Below are 10,487 nucleotides of genomic sequence, written 5' to 3' on the forward strand. Positions count from 1 at the left end.
GGAATCATGTAAATATTGTTTCCCGTTTGGTTTTTATGATTATTTTCTCAAACCCTAGTAAAACTGTGAAATTCGGCCGGTTATTCACGCATAGGCACCTCTTTTTCGTCCGGCACTAAAAGGGTTAAGCTTAAAACAATATCTCTGTGTAAAAATCTTATTTGAATAGGTTTTTTTTATAGAAAATCTTGTTATCCGATTTCCTGATTGGATGAAATTCTTTGTTATACATTTTTCGAACTGTGCAAAAATTCATACGGTACATGTTCTTTTCAGGTCTCATTTTGCCATGCACCTATTTATTTAGTAGAACTGTACTTTTCGTGTTATATTTTACAAGCAACATGTATCCATATACTGAATATTTCAGCAGCAGAAAATTCTCTTCAATTTCTGTAACAGGACAATTTTCTCACATACAAGTTCCCTTTAGAAATGCAAAATTCTAGCATCATTTATTCATTGCAGAACCTAAAGATCAACGTAATTGCAACAGAATGCATCTATCATGCATTCATCCCCTCGAGAACAAAAGATTCTGTCATGTATTCATACTCTCAAGAACACGTGATTCTATCATGCTTTTATTATTTCATCGATACACGATCCTTTCATGTACCTATTTGATTAACTACTTCCGTTCTTTCAACAAAATAGAACACAGTGGCCGGTATGGTATTTTTTACCAGAGTTTAAAAATCCCTGGTTGCACAGGTTGTTTGATTCAATTACAGTCACATTAATTTTATTAAACATTCCGAGCTACGGGACATTTCGCTGAGTTTAATAACGGCGTTTGATATTTAATTTCGCCGATGTACAATATTTCGAACGTTTTAATTCGGTTCATTTATTGTAATTATACTTCGAATTCTCCGCTGTTATTACCTCGCGTATTATTTTTCTCTCCGTGTACTACATCAATTCTCACGATAGCTATTCCTTGATTTCATACCGTCAATAAATGTAACATATCCGATAAAAGCGTTATTCATATTTCACTCCATTGCAGATACGAACTGCGATAAAAATACAAAACTAATAATTCTTCGAAAATCGCAAAACGGCGACGCACGTGTACACATGGCACATGCAATTAAATTTTCTCCAATCATGCAAGAAATTGTTTCACCACCGGATCGAAAAACGTACATAACTGCATTCAATACGTATTTCCGTTTCACTGACTCGCGAAAAAATAATTTTACACACTGCAGTATTTAACCTGTTCAATCTCATCAGTCACGAGCTGTGCCAGTTGGTAAACAATTATTAAACTGCGGATTTTATGCATTTGTGCCACGATTGAAAATTTGCAATTTCGAACAATAAAACGATTGAAAGAATTCAAAAATGTCTGTGTATAAGTTTTAATTTACTAAAATAGTCCGTTTTTATCTGTTGCTGTTGACGCAGACAATTTCTGTTTTGCATAAAATTCCGCAGTTAAACGATTATTATTGTCATTCTAGTCCAACAATTATTCAGGCTGAAATGCCAATGATACGCGAACGCTAACAGTTCGTACTCTGCCTTATGTCTGGCGAGATTGCAAATTTCCAGACCGTTACATTACACGCCGGAAAAGGTTATAATCTCCTTCGAGCTCGGTAATGCAAAATCTTTGAAACTCTCGGTCGAGGGTTTAGGATCACAGTTCCGAGCCCCGTTGTAAACGAGTTCCAAAGTATCAGCCGTTGATGTATTCAGTCGAGGGAGTGGGGGGGAGGGGTGGAGGGAAAGTTGACACTAAAATTTTCAAGAAGCTTCGCGATACGCTGGAAGTCAAAGCTGTCGGGTTTTGTTCGCGCGGTTGGCAACGAGCCTCATCATTCATTCATAAGGGACACGCGACACTGACATTCTGAGTGTTAAGCCGTCCGGTGGCCAACACGTTCCGTTCCCGCGAGCTCGCTGTGTGTTCTATCGATCGAGAAAAGTCTCGAGAGGAGGCGCCGCGCCGCTCGATACTCTTTCGTTCCGCGTGCGGCCAAAGAAAGCCATCATCGGTTAAAAGCCTCGCGAATATAAACGGTACTGCTGCGCGTTCCGTCCGCTACTGCAAGGAAAATTGGAAGTGGTCCACGAAAGTTCTCCGGGAGACATGTAAAAATTGTTAAGAATCGACCCTTGTACCTCGAGGTTTTCACGGTGCGCCACCGCGGAGAAAATTGGCCGAGCCATTAGGCACCGAACTGCCTTGTCGAACGGAGCAGCCCGTGACAGTGTTTAGCCTAACAAAGAACCACCGGAACTCCTGCACACCGCGGCAGTTCAACTTAGCGGTATTTCGCTGTCTGAATCAGCTCCGAGATTTTTCTACGGCCTGGAATCAGCTCCAGGATTTTTCTACGGTCGAGGAACCAGCTACGACGTTATTGCTGTCAGACTGCGAAGCTTCATGCGAAATTGAAATTCTCTGTTCGATATTTCCGTCTTTCTTATCCTTATGGGGATGTTCTTTGATCGTTTTAAATCTCTGCAGTCCGATAAACCCTCTTCAGAAACGTGACAAGACTGTCGCTAGTTACGGTAGGCAGGTGTCATGGAAGGATCTCCTTTTTTCGAACAATGAGTTAACTATGCGATAAGAAATGTTCGTGACATCTGAATGACGTATTACTGCTCTACGACGATGATTAAACTAGATGGTTTCTGCATTAGATCAAGAACGGAGCTTCCAGAATTAACCGGTTAATCGTCCAATCACTGGGACATTTACCTTGGTACAAAAATAATGGAAAGTTTTCCTATGCAGTAGAACAAGATTCCTAGAAAATTCGGACTTACAAAGCAGTAACAATAACCCGAAATCTAGAGCACTTTCCCTCCAGTAGGTGGAGATCGGGGCCGCGACAGGTGCGGGGAAGGTTCTCCGTGTCGATTCAGAATAGGTCGAGCGCCAATAAATTGGGGAAGGTATCGGGGCACGTCCGTGTGGGTCGCGTGTCTCGAGGCTGACGATTCGGAGACTTTTCAGGCGAGGAGGAGCTGATAAGACGGTCTGGGCGTAGCTTAATAGAATCTCCTCTCTGCCGGGGTTCGACTGACGGCACCGGGTATTAGCTATGTAAGTGGATTGCACCCCGGAGACAGCTCGCGCGCCACCCTGTTGAAATTCTGTGAGCCCTCCTGCGGACGAGGACACCTGGAAACCCCGGGTAATATGGTTATCTGGTCGAGACGAGCCGTGGGCCGGTCAAATTGCGTTCTCGAGTGTCCTCTGTATTGTTAGACGTACATAGGCAATTTTCAAAATTGACTTAGTTTGCCGGAGGACCGTTTGTGGTGGGATCGACGCGATATCGCCGCGCGCCGTTACGGAGGAAGCGGTCTTGTTAGCGACTGTTCTGCCGGATTCGAGATCGATGCATCGACTTAAACTCGATGCACTTTGCTTGGTGCCGGAAGCCCTAACTCGCCCTAGAAGTTGCCCAACGACTGGCCTGTCGATCCGAAAGCCGATGGTAACTTTTAACAATTGATTCCTAATTAAACGATACTCAGCATTTCACGAAGTTCAAGCAATTCGTTTGAACACTTTCTTGAAATTATTCTGCTATACGTATAATATGATAGCCCTAGTACCCCAGATAAGTTTTTGTCACGCAAAAACGTTGTTCCCGATTACCATTTATTTCATTACTATTTTTGCATGTCGCGGACTTCATTAACGGTGTTTCAGACTTCTAACCTATTCAGTTGGAAATTAATCATTTGCATTACAAAACGTTTTATGATTTATAGTCACGCAGCTGGAAGCTTTATAAACTACGAAGTGCGTGAAGCATATTTTCTGTCTTAAATTACCTTCGATATTATCAAGAGAACTTATCCTGCAAGAAAATGAAAGGTGACTCGGGAAAGGGCAGACTTCTCCATGAAATTTAAGTACTTTTCGAAAGCAGAAATACTTGAAAAGCTGAATAGAATTACCAAAAGTGCGGAGGCATCTGTGTCGATGAGCCTGTGCCCGTTTTTGCTCCACAGCAAAAACCGGTGATCGCTGGGTCGCTGCGCAAAACTCTATGATCATATTATCCCGAGGTAAAAACCGGGGACGTAAACGAATTTCGCTGGGCGGGTCGGTAAACTAGTCGGTGAAACGAGCGGATTTGCATAATCGTGCGCGGTTTAATAACGATTAAAATTCTAAAGGGGTCGTTTTCGAGCCGCGGTAGGCACTCGTCTTCGCCCTGAAGAGCCGAGACTCGGTCTCGCAACTCTTTCACCTCGTCGCGTTGGAGCACTGCACTCGTCGACCACTCTGTTTCTATTGTCCGCAGATGCCGGGAATTCTTAACGAATTGGCTCGACGATTTTCCCCTTTTCTTCCCGTTCCCTCGGTTCATTTTTCATGAATTTCGGCGGTGAAAGAGAGGGGAAAGAGAGTTAGAGAGAGAGAGAGAGAGAGAGAGAGAGAGAGAGAGAGAGAGAGAGAAGTGAAAGAGAAACGGAGACAGAGAAAATCAGCGAACAGGCCAATTACCGCAGATTGCATGACGGATTCGCGAGCGAGACGCGACGGTTAACGGCGCTTCAATTGGCCTAATCGCAGTCACTTTGCCGGCCGAGTCTCCGCCGGGCACCGACGTTCACGACCCGTTTATTAAATAAGAGCAAAGGCCACGAACCATTTGCGAAGTGGGACGAATGGATTAGATTTCCTGTTACGATTCTACGTGTGCACGCATGCACGTATGCACGCGCGATGAATGCAACGATGGAAATCGCTTCGCTGTCCATTGCGGGAGCACTGGCTACCCATCCTGTTGCTGCCCTTATTGGGTCTGTGACATCACGCTCAGAGAAAAAAAAGAAATTGTTAACGATGATGGAACGGCCGGGCTCGATGAACTCCCACGCCACAGACGGATCCTTTCAATCAGGAATTATCGCTCGGTCGGAGGGAATCGATCGTTAGATGGATTCTTGATTTATTTATTCGGCCGTTCGTGGGATCCTCGTCTCTGATTGGGTGTCCGTTGACCCTTTGATTTATTGACCCGTTGCCACTTTATCTACCAAAGTCGCTATAACACGACGATTTGCTTCATTATTTCATAACAAACGCAGAAAAATTAGTTAACCATTTTGTCAGTGTCTAATATGGTTAAGTACGAATGTTGTATCTTTATTTTATTAAATGACCATAAAATTACGTATTCTTAACCCTCAAACGGCGAATCTTTCTGATAAGAAATAACAAATTTTTTGTGGTATTCCTTCTAGACAGTTTTTCTATAGTATGGTATGAATGGTATGTGCACCAAATTCGAAGATGTATCATAAAATTACTTATAAACCTTAACATGAACAGGGTATATCAAGTAAGAGTGTTGCTTCATTATCCAGATTATCCTAAGTGTAATAAAATTCGTGCAGTATGTAAAAATAAATTATCCAGACCCAACAAATTTTTATTTCAAGTATTACATACGCTAAAAACATGAAAAAAGGCTGCAGAAAAATTGATAGTTATGTTCACCTATGAAAATTAATATGGTGTATTATAATTGCATTTGACCTGTCTAGATTTTTGAGATTAATTCCTAGATCTTTGCACTCCATATAGCCGGCGTATAGTCCATAAGTGTGGCTATTACACTGATCCCTGCATTCATAACTGGAACGATCCCGTGCATTATGAAAGATTATCATTATCACCGAAACGTGTAGCCGTAAATCGAAATTGATGTCGAAAGTTTAGCACCACTCGCGGTCAATCAAGCGCGGCTGTATATGTCGCAGGAACGAGTGCTAAAGGATTAATGCCTCCATCGTCAATAGCGTTGATCACGTCGAGTTCAATTATCCTTTCATACTTCCAATTCGCATTCTACCCAGTCACAATCGCCCTTTCTATTGCCTTCGCAGCGCACCGCCAAATTACATGCTTCATTCTCCAATGTCTCCACCCACGATCCTCGGTCCGTTCCCTTCAAACTAATCTGTGTTACCAATAACATCTGCTGGCCTCAAAAGTAGACCAGTCTGCTCGCGTTTGCAGACCTTGCAAAATTTTTATCGAGTAGAAAATTCTATTCGCCATTTTAATCAATATTTTCGGTTGTCGATATTTTATAGTAATTTTTGTCTTATAGGACTTTTTCATGTACTTAGCGTACTTTTTTTTTTACTTCTTTTATGAAGTTTACTCATACAAATGTAATGGAGCAACTTACTGTGAGGTGACCAATTGCTGTGCCTTTGGTATCTTTTCAAGAAAAGTTCAGTAATGAAATAATGAAGAACAAAAAATAATTACGACAATAAGAATAAGAAATTTAATATATCTCATTTGATAAATATAAAGTTAATTATGTCTGGAAAGAAACGAAAGGTACAGCAATTGGATCGCCCATGGCATCCCTACAGTTACGAAGAAACTACTTTCTATGTGGTTCCTGCTGCCCTATGTTTCGCAGAAACGTCGCTGAGGCAACAGCCGTGATTTCAACATTCTAGGTTGCTTGTAAGAAGCAAATGGAACCGAAGTTGAACAAATTCGCAGCGTATCTTCGCGGAGAGAGCTGTTGAACAACTGCTCGAACGAAAAGATCTTGTATCTGCTCGGGTACGACGAGGTCCTCCTAGGAAGTCGGCGGGCCGCGTCGGCGTCCAATTGGAAGCGGTTTTCTGCTCGTCCTGAAAGTCACGAGAACGAACGGTGACTAATAATACGTCGTGAGTCACGACCTGAACCGTGACATAACCTCGAATATCCTAGTCTTCCGAGCATGGAGAGAGAATCTCCTCGGCCGCTCTTCTCGGTTCCCTTCGGCCGTCCCTTTACTTTCCCTCCGTCTTTCTTTCTCTTTTGTGCCGCTAGAGCACCCACGTCCTCTTCGCCGGCACCGCTCGTAAAATATTAGAGCCGACAACAAATAATCAGTCGCCGTGTTCTCTCTCTCCTCTATGGGCGCGTAGGCGGAAGCGGCATTATCTTCCTCTCGGATCGAGAGGATCGAGAGGATCGAACGTTGATCGCCGGGTCCGCGTTCCCATAAACGCCCGTGCAAAAAGACCGGGATTGTCTCTTTTGTTTTTGCTCACGATCTATGAGCCTGCGGACCGATAAAATTGTTTTCGAGGAAGCTGGCGGGATCCGCACGCTTGGGAATCGGAGCTGAATGCGTCAGGTACACAGCCGTAAACTCTTCGACGAAGATTCCTTCCGATCGGCGAAATACCCAGCAATTTTTACTGTCTGCGCGTCGGAACCAGTCCGCCTTTCGGCAGAGCTTGAATTTAATTGTAATTTAAATTGCTTAAAACATTTTTAACTTTTGAATTATTTCTTTTTTAGAAATAGATATGTTACAGTAAAATATAAAAGTTTACACTATTATTCAATTTACCTAGTATTATTTAAGAAGCAGGATAAATATAAATGGGTTAACGAGTCGTGATTTTTTCTATACTTTTCTGTGATTTTCTGATTAGCATATCTCTCCTTTTATTTAATAATCTGCTATAACATTATATATTTCGAACATTCGAAATATATAATTACTTTCGTTAAATTGAAAGACATCTAAGAATACTGATCAGCCAATGATACTGGCTATCCAAAAATTACTTAAACAAATTTAAATATTCCTGGCGTCGAAAAAGAACTATGCCGTCCTATTCCAGAGAGCTTGGAGAATATTAATATATAAAAAGTATTTGCATAACTTTTCTTTCTAAACCACGAAAAATGTTTAAAGTAGCAAAATTGAAAATTACTGAGCTAACAGCGCCTCGCCCATCAGTCATTATTTATCCACCTTTGAATACTTATTACGTTTAAAAAGAGTCTACTGAAAAATTCGAGAAGTTAAGAGATCTATCCCGCGCAAGAATCATCCGCGTAGCTGGGAGCTGTTTAGAGGGAAAAATACCGAAAGTCGTAAATTCGCCTCGAATTCTGTTCTCGCGAGCGATCGCGTTCCATGGGCCAGAGAATCGGTTTAATAACGTTTAAACCTTCCTCCGGTTCTTCTTGGAACGCAGATAGCTGCCTTTGCATCGCGTTCCAGCCCCGGGGTAGTTTGGTTCTTGATTTTACCTCTCCGTGCTGTTTTTCCTCCCCCCCCCCCCTCCCTCTCTCTCCTTCTCTCTCTAACTCTCTGTGTCCTCTCAAAGCGCATTTCCGTTCTAGAAATCGGTCGCGCGTGCAGAAGTCGATCTGCGGATACGGCAATACATTTTCCGTGCTCGTCCCCGATGCATCGTCGATACTCTCTCGACAGACTTTCCGGTCTCTAATTAGTGTAACGAGCCAGCATACCAGGTTGAAATGCCGACCAGCCTACGCCGACGAGAATTTCACCGCGTTTGCTGCAATGATACCTGTTACCCGAGGCATTAAAACGCCGATCTTGAGGAATTAATTTAATCGGCGAGCCTGTAGCGCGGGATATTTTTCCCGCGGCTCCTTCGTTCGCCGGAAAATCCTATCGCACCTGTGGGGATTAGCTCTCGAACCTCGGCTCGTCGAATTCCCCTGAAAAATTGATTTTCCTGATTTTTACGAGACTACCGTGGTTACATTCCTCGAATTCTCGTACTTCTAGCCCTTCGGGAAAACGTTTCTCGCTCGTACAAGATGGAATTACTTTTCCAGATGGAGAAATTAATTTTTGGATGGTAATCAATGCGCTAGTTTCTTATGAGCAATAATTTTGGATAAATAATGTATTAGCCGATATATTCGATATCATCGAATAAAAATTTATATAAATGAAAACATTATTCGAATCAAATTTTATTCGAATAAGAATTTCTTTGAAGTGTTTCTTTCGTAGTTTATCGATTTATTTCTTCCATATTACTTTCCACAATTAACTTCTTTTAAATGCAGCATCGGAAAGTTTGTTAATACATTCAATTGCTCCTGAATGTATTCGTATAAATATATTCTTATAATTGTATACGAGTGCATCAAAATTGCTTAACAAAATACAAAACGGTAACACGTGCAGCATCATACGTCTCGTATGATTTCAGTTTTGATTGACTTTTGATTATTTAGACTTTATGGAATTTGCAATGTAGCTAGATTGCCAGTCAAAGTGTTGACCGGGCAAATGAAATTGTTTAAAAGTGATTGGTACGCGATGAACGGGCGAGCCGGATTTTTCGCGGCACAAAGTGACAGTAAAAGCTCGACTGAATAATTAACATCGCCAAAGGGATCGAAATTACCAATCCCAGATTTCTCGTTTTATTATTAAAAACATAGAAGTGCACCATGCGGCGATTGGATTGGTGGCTCGATGTGTTTATACGTGTATCGCGGCCGGAGTCAATCAAAATCTCGATTAATGTATTTTTGCAGTTTGCACGATGAATCGAAACACGGCTCGATTATAACCGTTCATAGTGATTCTAGTGTTAACGATTGCATGCGCAATATCACGGACCGTCGAATTTAATCGTTGCTTATACTAGCGACCGGTAATTGTGTTCGTAGGAGCACCGCAGATTTTAATAACCTGATAAATTGTCCACTGCAAAGAGAGCGCTGCTTTATTCAATTTCAGCGCAGGAAAAAGCGGATCGTCAAAGTATAAATTCGAATAAAAGATTAATAGGGCAATTAATGGGATGTAAAAAGAAAGGCGGATACTTTCCGAGAGGAACGGCAGAGATTATCTAGTTCAACAAAAAGTACAGACAACCTCGACGATCGCGTTTTTTTGCGTTTATCTCTCGGACGCAATAATGGCCAGGAAATTATACAGAATAAGTCGAACGTGATTGCCGTGGCCGCGGGAGTAATAACATTTGCGAATAAAATTACGATGCTCGCGTGTAATGTGGTTATAGAAAAAATTACGGCGACAATCGACCTGTTAACATTTTGTAAAGAGTTTACGGTAAACTCTAATATATTGATTCCGTGCAATTATGCTATACATTAAAATTTGCCCAAACTTGCCGTCCGTCAAAATATTGATTTCATACAGAGTTGGGCAGAAAGTAACTTGAACAATGATTAACAAATCATTGTAATTTAATTTTTAATTCGGTAAAAAGTAATCATTAATTGAATTAATTTATAAATTATTATAAATTAGTTACAATAACTAACGTGTTAGAATCGTGAATGCTTAATTAGATACTTCCGGCTCAACTCGGATTTCACAATTTTTGTAATCGTATTAAAATTAACAGAAACGCAGAGTAACCGTAACTTTATGGAATATCTAAACCGTGCAATTTTTAAGTACATATCTGAATGTACTTCGGCAATTTTTTTTGCGGAATTTTTCCGCATGCTCTACGCATAAATTATGCTGAATTTAAATATGTAGCCTGACATGCGGCGGTCTAAAAAAAAAAACGGCTGGTTTGAATGTAACGAAGGGATTGCATGTAAAAATAATGCGACCGTCGAGCTACCGCGTTCAGTGAACTGCGGGATAAAAAAATATTTAAGGGTTTCATTCGACTCATCCTACTAGGTAATTCAAGGGATTGGAGAGAATGGGTGACGG

The 10,487-nt window shown here is 41.5% G+C and overlaps 1 protein-coding gene across 1 annotated transcript in view; it reads left to right on the top strand.

The window, feature by feature from the left end:
• Window positions 1-10,487, top strand: part of LOC144476586 (CD151 antigen) — a 137,451-nt gene that overhangs the window by 33,522 nt on the left and 93,442 nt on the right. The gene's annotated exons all lie outside the window — the stretch shown is intronic.

This window comes from Augochlora pura, chromosome 10, assembly GCF_028453695.1.
Source record: "Augochlora pura isolate Apur16 chromosome 10, APUR_v2.2.1, whole genome shotgun sequence".
NCBI lineage: Eukaryota > Metazoa > Arthropoda > Insecta > Hymenoptera > Halictidae > Augochlora > Augochlora pura.